General features: G+C 40.1%; 1 protein-coding gene across 2 annotated transcripts in view; it reads left to right on the plus strand.

Moving 5' to 3' along the window:
- The window catches only part of DTD1 (D-aminoacyl-tRNA deacylase 1), a 98545-nt gene that overhangs the window by 73810 nt on the left and 10759 nt on the right, over positions 1 to 13976 (plus strand). The window lies entirely within an intron of this gene.

A 13976-nucleotide genomic window follows, 5' to 3' on the forward strand; every position in this document is an offset into this window, starting at 1 on the left:
GCTTGATCAGAAGTTTGTGTGAGAGGTAAGTCATTTAAACTTAATTTCTTTGGGCTGGGATTTTGATTGTTCTTGGCCGCTCAACAAGGATGGTATTTAAAACAACTGAAATATTTAAAAAGGATCATATTTTTCTTAACAGTATGATGACACCCTTAATCAATAGAATAATCCCTCCCATTCACATTTGAGCCTCTTCACTAGACACAAGAACAGCTCCTGAAATGTTAGGTAATGGGACATTTCAGAGAGTCATAGAAAAAAGAAACTTTCCTTTAAAGAGTACATGGGCTCAAACTGGAAATGTGGCCATGCTCTTCAGCTTTTTAGCATTCTATAAAATCAAATGCTTGATAGATGAGTTATTTAACAGTGCAACACTGTATTGCAACACTTTTTTTCATTCATTTCAATAATAAGTGAATGTTATGTAGGGTTCTTGTTGGACCTCATCCTTTTCCATGGATTAATATTTCATATCCTGTGCATAATGTTGTGTTAATTTGTATATTAGTACTAAAGTTAGCTGAATTATTTGTTGCCAGTATTATTCACTGGGCTCATAATATTTTTTTCTGTTTGCAAAACATTTTCAAACCAGTGCTGATTTCTGAGAATGTATTTGTTGTCTATAACTATTTGTTGGATAGTTTGGGTGGATACTTGCACACTCTTCAGTGTATTTGCTGTTTGTTACCTGTGGTCTGATTGGTCACCATAGTCAAGTGGAATTGTTTCTGTTTCCTGATTGAATGGCTGGACCATTTTGGGCGGGAGGATAATGTACAGTGAATACCACAGGCTGTAGGAGAAGTGAAACTACAACAACCTGGCTGGGTTCAGTTGTAGAGCATCTTTGATAGGGGTTTACTCAGGTTTGTGGAGGCCTGTCAGAGGCATGGGAGAACACCCTTCATTCCTGTTGGTCTGAGAAGTACCTAGTGACATGTATGGCTGGTAGATTTCTGGATTGCATTCCCTTCATAGCCAGTAGATGGCGATGTCTTGCAAATGTTTTAGTCCATATTTAATCAGAGGAAGATGAAACTCTGAAAGTTGAACCAACTGTTTGACATGTTATAAAACTGACTGTGTACAAATATAGTTGATTGATTGATCAATACATTGCATACATATGCAGTTATTCCTCAAACCTAGAAGAACTGCAGGAAAATCCCGAAGAACTGCTTCATAAAGTTACACTTGTGAAAGACAGAAGGGCGAACATTCATCCCTCAAAGACAAAAGTGCTAACTTCATTTTATTATCATTAACTTAAAAAGACAAAAAGAGAAGAAAAGAAAAATGAATTGATCAAAAGTAGAGCTACGTAAATAAATTTTGGAAGAAACGTTAAAGAAATCTTCTAATAATCATAGAAAATCTAGCCCTCCTATTTGACTTCCGTGTTTTGTAAAGCAAGTATTCAGTTCTTCACGTGGAAACCCAAAGGAATTGAAATTTACATTAGAAAGAAATATATGAATTAAGCAAGATAAAAAAAGCATATCTTAACAAAGCATAGACCTATTCACTTAGAGACTATATGAAAGAGAGATTTCCAGCCTTAAAACATTAATTTAAATATTTTAATATTTGAGGCTGAGGCATTTGACTTGCAAGTTCCTCTGCATGAGAGCAAGATAACGTTTGAAAAAGAAATGACGCTTGTCTCTTTGGACCTTTTCTACCCTAGACACTTTTTCTTAAAATTTCCTGCTGTTGCTACCACCGGTACAATTACATTGACATGTTTACTTCTGTGTCAGCTAGACCTGCTCTGAGCAGGGTCAAAGGATGTGGTAAAAATATCTGAGCCCTATATATGGTATGTCATGTGGTGGAGCTGTAACCATGATGAATTACAGGGTTTAATTTTCGTCGTGTAGATAAGGAACTTTCTTGTAGCTGAACTTCAAATGTAAGTCCAGTCAGCCCTGGACTGTATCTCCTTGTCATTGCATGCTTGTTGCTGAGACCAGTTAATATGGTTTTGTTTGGAAATGACTAAAAAAATTATCCTTCTCTGATTAACAGGTTTGTCTCAGAAATGAAGATAATTAGCTAGCCAAGACCTTGCTTCAGGAGCATGCTATTGTCCCAAGAAAAGGAGCAGGCAATATGCATCATATAGAAAAAGTCTTGATCCATTATTAACCATAAAATTGATGTCTTTCACTTTTATGTAATATTTTTGCTTGCCACATAAAACTGATCTGTTCTAATGAAAAATATACTTCAATGAACAAGACTTTAAGCAAGCTCCTGTCTGAATTTTGGGCCAAATTTGGATGTAACTCTGTTGACAGCAGGGATGAGGTTAGCCCATTTAGATGAGACTTTGCTTTGCCTGTTGCTATCCAGTGCTTGTCGTCGTTCATTTGTGCGTAGATGTAAAACTTGCTCAGTGAAAAAAACCAAGTTGAATTGTGTAAAGTAGCTCCTTTTCTTTAAAGAAATGCAACAAAACACACTTCTGCTTTTGTGTGGGAATTTAGTCCCTGTCAAAGGTGCTGGATTGACAAACTTGAAGACTTAAGTTTACTCTCTACAGAACAAGAACAACATGAGCAGTAGCGATGCAAGCTTCCTCACACTGCTCTGCCAATGTGGCTGAAATCTGACCTGGCGAGCCCGTCTTTCAGGGTTGGAGTGTAGTTCAAGGCACCTGATGGGATTGTCTTGCGGGGTTGGAGTGCATTTCAGTGCCAGTGCCCATTCTCACTTGTCTGGCAAGACTGCTCTGAGCATTGTCAGTTAATGCTAATTTTGGTGGTGCTTTTTCACAGTGTGGACACTGGTAACTGTACTGATAGCCCTGTACACTGATCTTATATAACAGATTTCTAGACAGACATCAGGTAATTATTTTTGGTTACTACTGACGTGGTCCGGATTCTCATCACTAAGTGAAAAGCTGTATATCCTGTTGCTAATCCCCTCAGCCATCTTGTCCTTCTGTAAATTATTTTAAAGCATAACAAACAATGATCTAATGGATTCTCTTTTTATTCTGTGTTGATACAGCACCTAACACGGTGTTGGGGTCTGGGTCCATGATTGGAGCTCCTAGGTGTTAACGAAATACAAATAACGAATAATGAGGTTTGTTTAATTTGCAAGGTTTCTTACTTTTAGATGAGTTGTCTAGTTTTTTTTCTTCTAGATTGATTGTGAAGACAATGTGTTTTGTAGAGTTTCCTCTAATACAAGTAACTAGAAGAAATCTGTTAAGACTTGCAATGGTCTGGACACACAAAAGCCCTCAACTTATTCTTAAGAATACATACCCCTAACTATCAGAAGGTGCTATTAACAAAACTTTGAAGCATTTTGGTTTTATTTTGTTTTGGGGACTTTTTTCCCGCTGTTCAATAAACTTTATCTACAAACATCTCTGAAACATCGTTGGAAAGCTTACAATGTGTAGGAAGTATTCTTAACTCAACACCTCATATAGTGACTGGTCCTGCAAAGACAGAAGTTTGTGGGTAACTTCATTCACATGAGTAGTCTCTTTGACGTCAATCATTAACTTTTTGTCAGGATTGGGCAGTAATCCATAACCTGTCCTGGTGGGACCACTCCTTGTACTAGCAAGAAGTAATGCACTTCCTGTGGAAGATTCATACCAGTTGCATACTGTTCATCTTACAGTGATTAATATTGAGGAATTAGAAGTAGTGGAATATGTTCACTAGGAATTGAGCGAAGGCAGCCTTTGCTACTAAACTCATTTCGGTTAATACCAGAAGTTGGATTTGCACAGGTTTGCAGAGTTGAAAGTTCAAGCTGTTGCCCACTTAATCCTTCCTAATCTGGTCAGGATTCAAGAGAAACACTTTGACTGGCCATTTTTTGTTAAAATCCATTTGTTTTACAAATTTTATTTGTGAAAATCTATCGGAGCTGAAGGTTAAATAGAAGTGGAATTCATGTTGCTTTGCTTCTCTGATAAAGGATTTGAGAAAGACAGACTATCTTTCTTTTATTCACAAAGTTTTGTGGGGTTTTGGTTTGTGGCATCAGTTTGTTTTGCATCTTGTAATAGCAGTAGAATTTAAAGCAAAATGCAAGGGCTTTTCAGCACTAATCATGAAGTTTATCTGACAGCTGTTTTATCTTTGTGCAGCTTTGCTTAACTGTTAAGAATGATACCATAATACCACATTATCCAATTATAATTTTTTCCCCTTTTCATTAGAAATGTGCCTTATCTAAATCCCTTCATAAAAATTGTGTGCTCTTGGTTTACAGCAATGCAGGGGAAAGCTGGCTTATTTTTAATTTTGCATAATAACGTTTTGGCATCCCAAATGTAATCTGTGTATATTTGGACATTTACGTTGCCGGAGGCAAAAAGCAGATGCCATTCTTCTGCTGTATGGGCAGGATCCCCTAACCGTTGCTTTTTCTCAGGATCAGCTAATTGTGCTGCTTCCCCAGTCTCGGTATATAAAGCCCATCGCACAGCGTATTGCACATGTGAAAAACAGCCACAGCCCTCTGCCCTGGCACTAACAGTTGCTGTTTTCTCCAGCGCCAGTGCTTGCTAACTCATACGATTTGAATCACGAGTCTCAGGATATCTGGTATTTCTCTGAAGGATCTGTTCCAGTCATACCGTTCCATGAGACTCTCAGCTTTCATTAAAAAATACTAATAAATAAATAAAAAATATCTCCCTCGTGGCTGCAGTGGAAAGCTTAAAAACGTGAATGTGAAAGGCTCCAATGCCAAAAGGCAAATAAGAACCACCCTAAATGTCAGGTTTCAGAGCAGCAGCCGTGTTAGTCGGTATTTGCAAAAAGAAAAGGAGGACTTGTGGCATCTTAGAGACTAACCAATTTATTTAAGCATAAGCTTTCATGAGCTACAGCTCACTTCATCGGATGCATTCAGTGGAAAATACAGTGGGGAGATTTATATACACAGAGAACATGAAACAATGGGTGTTACCATACACACTGTAAGGAGAGTGATCACTTAAGATGAGCTAATACCAGCAGGAGAGTGGGGGGGAAGGGCGGGAAAAAACCTTTTGTAGTGATAATCAAGGTGAGCCATTTCCAGCAGTTGACAAGAACATCTGGGGAACAGTGGGGTGGGGGGTGGGGGGAAATAAACATGGGGAAATAGTTTTACTTTGTGTAATGACCCATCCACTCCCAGTCTCTATTCAAGCCTAAGTTAATTGTATCCAGTTTGCAAATTAATTCCAATTCAGCAGTCTCTTGTTGGAGTCTGTTGGACTGGTTCTTGTTGGAACCCCGACCTGGGGTATTCTATCTGCTACCCAAGATCCATAAACCTGGAAATCCTGGATGCCCCATCATCTCAGGCATTGGCACCCTGACAGCAGGATTGTCTGGCTATGTAGACTCCCTCCTCAGGCCCTACGCTACCAGCACTCCCAGCTATCTTCGAGACACCACTGACTTCCTGAGGAAACTACAATCCATCGGTGATCTTCCTGAAAACACCATCCTGGCCACTATGGATGTAGAAGCCCTCTACACCAACATTCCACACAAAGATGGACTACAGGCCATCAGGAACAGTATCCCCGATAATGTCACGGCAAACCTGGTGGCTGAACTTTGTGACTTTGTCCTCACCCATAACTATTTCACATTTGGGGACAATGTATACCTTCAAATCAGCAGCACTGCTATGGGTACGCGCATGGCCTCACAGTATGCCAACATTTTTATGGCTGACTTAGAACAACGCTTCCTCAGCTCTCGTCCCCTAATGCCCCTACTCTACTTGCGCTACACTGATGACATCTTCATCATCTGGACCCATGGAAAAGAAGCCCTTGAGGAATTCCACCACAATTTCAACAGTTTACTTCCCACCCATCAACCTCAGCCTGGACCAGTCCACACAAGAGGTCCACTTCCTGCACACTATGGTGCTAATAAGCAATGGTCACATAAACACCACCCTATACCGGAAACCTACTGACCGCTATTCCTACCTACATGCCTCCAGCTTTCACCCAGATCACACCACACGATCCATTCTCTACAGCCAAGCTCTGCGATACAGCTGCATTTGCTCCAACCCCTCAGACAGAGACAAACACCTACAAGATCTCTATCAAGCATTCTTACAACTACAGTACCCACCTGCTGAAGTGAAGAAACAGATTGACAGAGCCAGAAGAGTACCCAGAAGTCACCTACTACAGGACAGGCCCAACAAAGAAAATAACAGAACGCCACTAGCCATCACCTTCAGCCCCCAACTAAAACCTTTCCAATGCATCATCAAGACTCTACAACCTATCCTGAAGGACGACCCATCACTCTCACAGATCTTGGGAGACAGGCCAGTCCTTGCTTACAGACAGCCCCCCAACCTGAAACAAATACTCACCAGCAACCACACACCACGCAACAGAACCACTAACCCAGGAACCTATCCTTGCAACAAAGCCTGTTGCCAACTGTGTCCACATACCTATTTAGGGGACACCATCATAGGGCCTAATCACATCAGCCACACTATCAGAGGCTCATTCACCTGTACATCCACCAATGTGATATATGCCATCATGTGCCAGCAATGCCCCTCTGCCATGTACATTGGTCAAACTGGACAGTCTCTACGTGAAAGAATAAATGGACACAAATCAGATGTCAAAAATTATAACATTCAAAAACCAGTCAGAGAACACTTCAATCTTTCTGGTCACTCGATTAGAGACCTAAAAGTGACAATTCTTCAACAAAAAATTCTTCAACAAAAAAGACTTGTTATAGTCTTGGCCTTCAAAATATCCTCTGGTAAAGCGTTCCACAGGTTGACTGTGCATTGTGTGAAGAAATACTTTTGTTTATTTTAAATCTGCTGCCTATTAATTTCATTTGGTGACCCCTAGTTCTTGTGTTATGAGAAGGAGTAAATAACACTTCCTTATTTACTTTCTCCACACTAGTCATGATTTTAAAGACCTCTGCCATATCTCCTCCTTAGTCATCTCTTTTCCAAGCTGAAAAATCCCAGTCTTATTAATGACAGGTTTCAAAGTAACAACCGTGTTAGTCTGTATTCGCAAAAAGAAAAGGAGTACTTGTGGCACCTTAGAGACTAACCAATTTATTTGAGCATAAGCTTTCGTGAGCTACAGCTCACTTCATCGGATGCATACTGTGGAAAATACAGATGTTCTTATACATACAAACCATGAAAAAATGGGTGTTTACCACTACAAAAGGTTTTCTCTCCCCCACCCCACTCTCCTACTGGTAATACCTTATCTAAAGTGATCACTCTCCTTACAATGTGTATGATAATCAAGGTGGGCCATTTCCAGCACAAATCCAGGTTTTCTCCCCCCCCACCCCACCCCCCACAAACCCACTCTCCTGTTGGTAATAGCTTATCTAAAGTGATCACTCTCCTTACAATGTGTATGATTATCAAAGTGGGCCATTTCCAGCACAAATCCAGGTTCCCCCCCCCGCCTTTCCACACACACAAACCCACTAGCCATCACCTTCAGCCCCCAACTAAACCCCCTCCAACGCATTATTAAGGATCTACAACCTATCCTGAAGGATGACCCAACACTCTCACAAATCTTGGGAAACAGACCAGTCCTTGCCTACAGACAGCCCCCCAACCTGAAGCGAATACTCACCAGCAACCACATACCACACAACAGAACCACTAACCCAGGAACCTATCCTTGCAACAAAGCCCGTTGCCAACTGTGCCCACATATCTATTCAGGGGACACCATCACAGGGCCTAATAACATCAGCCACACTATCAGAGGCTCGTTCACCTGCACATCCACCAATGTGATATATGCCATCATGTGCCAGCAATGCCCCTCTGCCATGTACATTGGTCAAACTGGACAGTCTCTACGTAAAAGAATAAATGGACACAAATCAGATGTCAAGAATTATAACATTCATAAACCAGTCAGAGAACACTTCAATCTCTCTGGTCACGCGATTACAGACATGAAAGTTTCGATATTACAACAGAAAAACTTCAAAACCAGACTCCAGCGAGAGACTGTTGAATTGGAATGCATTTGCAAATTGGATACAATTAACTTAGGCTTGAATAGGGACTGGGAGTGGCTAAGTCATTATGCAAGGTAACCTATTTCCCCTTGTTTTTTCCTACCCCTCCCCCCCAGACGTTCTTGTTAAACCCTGGATTTGTGCTGGAAATGGCCCACCTTGATTATCATACACATTGTAAGGAGAGTGATCACTTTAGATAAGCTATTACCAGCAGGAGAGTGGGGTGGGGGGAGAGAAAACCTTTTGTAGTGGTAAACACCCATTTTTTCATGGTTTGTATGTATAAGAACATCTTCTGTATTTTCTACAGTATGCATCTGATGAAGTGAGCTGTAGCTCACGAAAGCTTATGCTCAAATAAATTGGTTAGTCTTATTAATCTTTCCTCATACGGAAGCCGTTCCGTACCCCGAATCATTTTTGTTGCCCTTTTCTGAACCTTTTCCAATCCCAATATGTCTTTTTTGAAATGGGACGACCAGATCTGCACGCAGTATTCAAGATGTTGGCCGTACCATGGAGTTATATAGAGGCAATAGATTTTTGTCTTCTTATCTATCCCTTTTTTAATGATTCCCAACATTCTGTTTGCTTTTTTGATTGCGGCTGCACGTTGGGTGGATGTTTTCAGAGAACTACCCACAAGGACTCCAAGATCTCTTTCTTGAGTGGTAACAGCTAATTTAGACCCCATCATTTTATATGTATAGTTGGGATTATGTTTTCCAATGTGCATTACTTTTGTGTAGTTCCCCTCTCTGAAATTAAATGCTACTGTAGTGTGCTGCTTTTGTCTCTCCCCCCTCCCAGGGATGTTAAATTTCATTCTTATGGTCACTATTATCAAGCAGTTCTGCTATATTCACCTCTTGGACCAGATCCTGTGCTGCACATAGGACTAAATCAAGAATTGCCTCTCCTCTTGGGTTCCAGAACGAGCTGCTCCAAGAAGCAGTTATTTAAGGTATCAAGAAACTTTGTCTCTGCATCCCGTCCTCAGGTGGCATGTACCCAGTCAATATGGGGATAGCTAAAATCCCCCATTATTACTGAGTTTTTTATAGCCTCTCTAATCTCTCTGCATTTCACAGTCACTATCACCATCCTGGTCATGTGATCGATAGTATATCCCTACTGCTATATTCTTATTATTAGAGCATGGAATTACTATCCAAAGAGATTCCATGGTACAGTTTGGTTCATTTAAGATTTTTACTTTATTTGACTCTGCGCTTTCTTTCACTTGATATGCCAGCTTGTTTCAGAGTGTTTTTATTAAAGGCAAAACTGATTTTTAAAAGTGACATGACATGACTCTACAACTGACATAATGGCAGACATTTCAGTGTTGATGAAACCTCCTGTCTTAACGTTCTGTCAAGCTTTCCATTATAAGAATTCCAGTTTTAGGATTTCAGATCTGTCATGTACTGTTAAATTGCCTAATGCTAGAATTTGGCACAGAAGTTGTCAACCCAGATGTAAATGTTGACCTTTTTCAAAATTGTTATCGCATACATCAGTTAATCTGCATGTTGATTATTTAAGGGCTTTTTTTTTTTAGTGGTGGAAAAAATGTGTATTTACATAGTTCCAGATGATTTGATTATCAGCTCAGTCACAACGAAAGAAAATATAAATATTAAATGGAAGAAGTTGCCTTCTGTATTGTGAGGGCTTTTGCATTTTTATATGGGATGAGGAGAAAAATAGCCTTACAACACCTGAGATATTTCAAGACACTTTTGACTCCTACCATGCTCCAAGAAGTCAGCAGTTGAACCAAAACTGAAGCTGATATTTAAAGAAATAACCATGGGTTCTTGATTCAGAACACATGGGTGGAATTGGAGGATTATTTCTGTGTAACTGATTGGTTTGGTATGGTGTGTTCTCCCTTCCCCCTGGCCCTCTCTGGCTGAGGACCAGAAAGATAACACAAATGAGCTCCAGGACACTGCATCAGTAGATTGGATGGTCAGAGTTTCCAGGGTCTACATTTGAAAATTATGGTTTCCTAATTAGTTTGAAGGCTTAATTGCTCCCCTTGCAGCCCATACTCATTTAACAAGGTATGTAGTCTGTGATCCTCTCAGGATGTCTTGGAAAATATGGAAATGCTCTTCATTGACTACAGCATTTGCACACATGAAGTCTCTCAACAATAACAAATCAACAAACACAGTGTAATGGTAACAATAAAATGTCTTATGCTTGTTTTTAAAACCATCTCAAAGGACATTGTGATCTTTATAAAAAGTTCAGTAATACATTGAAAGCTTGCAAGACATGATTTGTTGGACCAGAGTGTTTACAATTCAGATTATATTCTATCCAAAGCCAAAAAATGGAACTAACTTAACTCTTTTTAAACATAGTGACAACATTGTACTTGCTTATCACATCATTTTAACAAACCCAAGCACTTAAAAGCAAGGAAGTGAAAAGCGAAGGTCAAAATCAGTCTTGTACTAGGAATACTTATTTGATCACATCCCAAGTATCTGAACTCTGACCCACAGATTAATGGTACGGTGATGGTAGCATATAAGTACATAGTTAGATTGTTGTCTCATACATGTCATTCACGAGTTCTTTGTATTTTTGCTGAGGGTAACAATCTGCTTTTTAATCTTTTAATAAAGTATTATGTAATAGATACTACATCCCATGTCTGACACAAGTTGTAGGCTAATTTAGCAACTAAAAAGGTGGGTACCTTTTTTTCTTCAAGCCATTTGTTACATCTTTTCCATTTTGGGGGGAGAATACTGCCATTTCGACCACTGCAACCCAGGGACAGGACTGAATTACCTGGTTATCTCAGTTCCCATTTTTTGTCTATTAAAGGTGCCACATCCTCTAAGAAAGGGGTTTATTCAAATACTGACACCTGGATTCCTGACCTGCTTTGAGATGGATCTGGAGTTGTCTTTAGATCTCTAGTTAATTTTCTATCTGTAGTGCCTTATTCTGCTTGGTTTAGTCTATTTGATTTTTAGAAATATGAACTGTTTCAAACGATAAAAATGACCTTTGCAAATATTTCATTAAATATACATGAGTCTTTACTATTTCTTTCGAAGTTGTATTTTTGTTTTCACATGCATCTATCCAGTAACTTGAAGACTGTTATCCTAAGAGCATATCTGGTCCATTTGCATATCAAATATATAATATAAAAATATAGAATAAACATTGTGGCTTTTCTGCTTCATAATGCAAATTCCACAATTTGCATACACTGCTGCTTTCCAAGTTCAGAAAGTACAGACTTAGATTTCTTAGGTTGGTTCACAGTGTTCTCAGAGAAAATTTGACTGTTTGATTCATGGTGCCATATGTTGTTTTTTAAACAATTGAATAATATGAGGAGCAGGAGAACATCGTTTACAAAATAATGGGTTTCATCTGGTTCAGATCATCACATCATTATCACAAACTATTAAATAAAAGTTATGGAAGGTACGGTTACACGGCTGGAGCAGAGATTGTTTCCACCACCGTTATTTAAGGTAGGTGGGTCATTGTTGCGATTAAGTGTGTTTCAGTAAAGGGAGTGATTGTAATTCTACGAGGAAACACATTGATAACACGAGTAACTTCTCAGAGGTTTGTCGTAGTGGGTCTTGTCTACCATCTCCTCATGGCACCTTTGCATTGGTGTAGCTGGAGGTTAATATCGGATTTATAAATGTAACTGATAACCGCTAGGTTGAGGGCTAAGCGATTGAAGATTGCTGGTATTTATTTAGTTAGTTTTTATTTGTTTATTATTTGCACATATCAAAATACATATAACATTTTTTAAAACTGGTTGGGAATGTTTGAGTTCTTCATGTTAGCATGTTCCCATTCTGTTCCCTCACCCTCAGTTTTTCCTTCCCTTGTGCAATTTGTCACACTTGTTGTGTTGCTTCTTAAATTAGATTGTTAACTCCTTGCAGTAGGGACAGTCGTGTTTACACTGGGCTGAGCTCAATGAGGCTCTGCTTCTGATTTGGGCCTTTGGAGTTTACCATTACCACAACATAAATAACCACCAGCATGAACTGCATGTACCACCTGTCAGTGCTTTGTGAGAGGCTGAACAGCCAAAAATTACAAAGGTTCTTAAAATAATAATTCTACTTTAGGGGTACAAATACTCCGTAGAAGAAATCCCACGGCAGCGAGCCTGAGTCAACTGACTGGGCTCTGAGACCCAGTGAGAGGGCAGGGTCTCAAAGCCTGGGCTTCAGCCCAATTGAAAACATCTACGCTGCTATTCTGAGCCCCACAAGCCCAAGTCAGTTGACATGGGCTCTGAGACTCGCTGCCGTGGTTTTTTGTTTGGCTGGTTTTTGCAGTGCAAATGTACCGTAGATTTCCTGGGATGCAAATGTACCAATTTTCCATTATCACCTAAAACATTCACTTGCTGTATTATCTGTAGTGTTGCTGGGAAAATAATGCGCATGTTATATAATTTATAATAATATATAATGGGATTTAGACTGTTGTACATATAGGTGATACATATACATTGGGCGAAATATTACATACTTGTCCTCATGACTTATCAATATACTGTATGGCATGAATTAAACTATTACACTATACCATCTCAGACAGGAAAAAGAAGCTGTTTCTCAGCTTGCTGAATAGTAACACGTAAACTAGCTCAGTTTGTTCTCTGTTGATTTCATTCCCAAAAAGTCCTGATGGCCTTGAAATGATGATATGCAGCTAACACATTAACCCAGAAGAAATTGGAAAAAGCAGTTTGATAAATTACAGTAGATTACAGAAAATCAAATCAACTGATAAACTAAAATCATGAAGTGTCTCTAGTCAGTAGGGTAGCTATTGATAAGCAACATACCTGAAATGTGTTGCAGGCTGCTTCTCTGAAAAATGGGAGATAAATGCCAAAGTGACACCGACATTCAACTTAATTTGGTTTTTCACATTGGGTTGAAGGCTTCTACATTGAGAAATGATTTCTTCATTATTTTCCTTTTAAATATTAGGTCTACAATGTTAGCAGAGATTTCTCTCTGATGTGGCTGAAATTGGGTGTTCTGTTCTCCTCGCTTTGGACCATACAAATGTTTTTCTCTGTAAAGATAACATTCCCCTCTAGCATGGTCGTGTAGGCTGGGTCTCAGAACACGGGATGTCTTTATTTGGTTCCTGGCTCTGCCTTAGTCATAACATTACAGAATAAGAAATGGCTGAAATTATGAAGCCCCTCTAAAACACGAGGCTGTACAGCTGGTGAGTTTCCACTGGAATTCTACAAGAGCTTTGGCCCAGATCCACAAAAGGGACTTAGGCATCTAAACCCCAGACTTAAACAACTAAGTTTGGGGGTAGGCACCTATGTCTGGGGTTTGGCTCCCCCGCAATTCACAGAACTCCTGCCAAATTCTGTAGGCATCTAAACTCACTTGGTGCTTAAGTTTTCAGGGTAAAATTTCCCTTAGTGCCTAAGTTTCTGCCTCTGGACATGTGCGCTGCTCCCTCCCTCTAGGTGTCCAGGCACCTTTCTCCTGCCGAAGCCCCGGCGTGATTCACAGGCCAGGGAAGACATTTGTTGGCCGCCTAACCCAAGTATGGGGTCTGATCTGGTAAGCATGCTCAGAGGCCGTCTACCGGATCGTATCCTATTCAAATCTAGGAGGAGGAGGTGGTGGTAGTACCCACTTTTTAACTTCTAACCCAGTGGTTAGAGCACCCCCCTAGGATGTAGAAGACGTAGGTTCAGTTCCACCCCCCCTCTGCCAGAAGGCGGGAGAGGATTTGCCCAGGGGTCTCCCACCTCTCAGGAGAGTGCTCTGACCACTGAGCTATGGGATATCCTGGTGTGTGGCCCCCTCACTCTCTCCCATTGAAGTTGTTCCACTGTGGATAGATAATGAAAGAGTGATTGGAGCAGGCTGA

This window comes from Caretta caretta, chromosome 3 (assembly GCF_965140235.1).
Source record: "Caretta caretta isolate rCarCar2 chromosome 3, rCarCar1.hap1, whole genome shotgun sequence".
In the NCBI taxonomy this organism is placed as follows: domain Eukaryota; kingdom Metazoa; phylum Chordata; order Testudines; family Cheloniidae; genus Caretta; species Caretta caretta.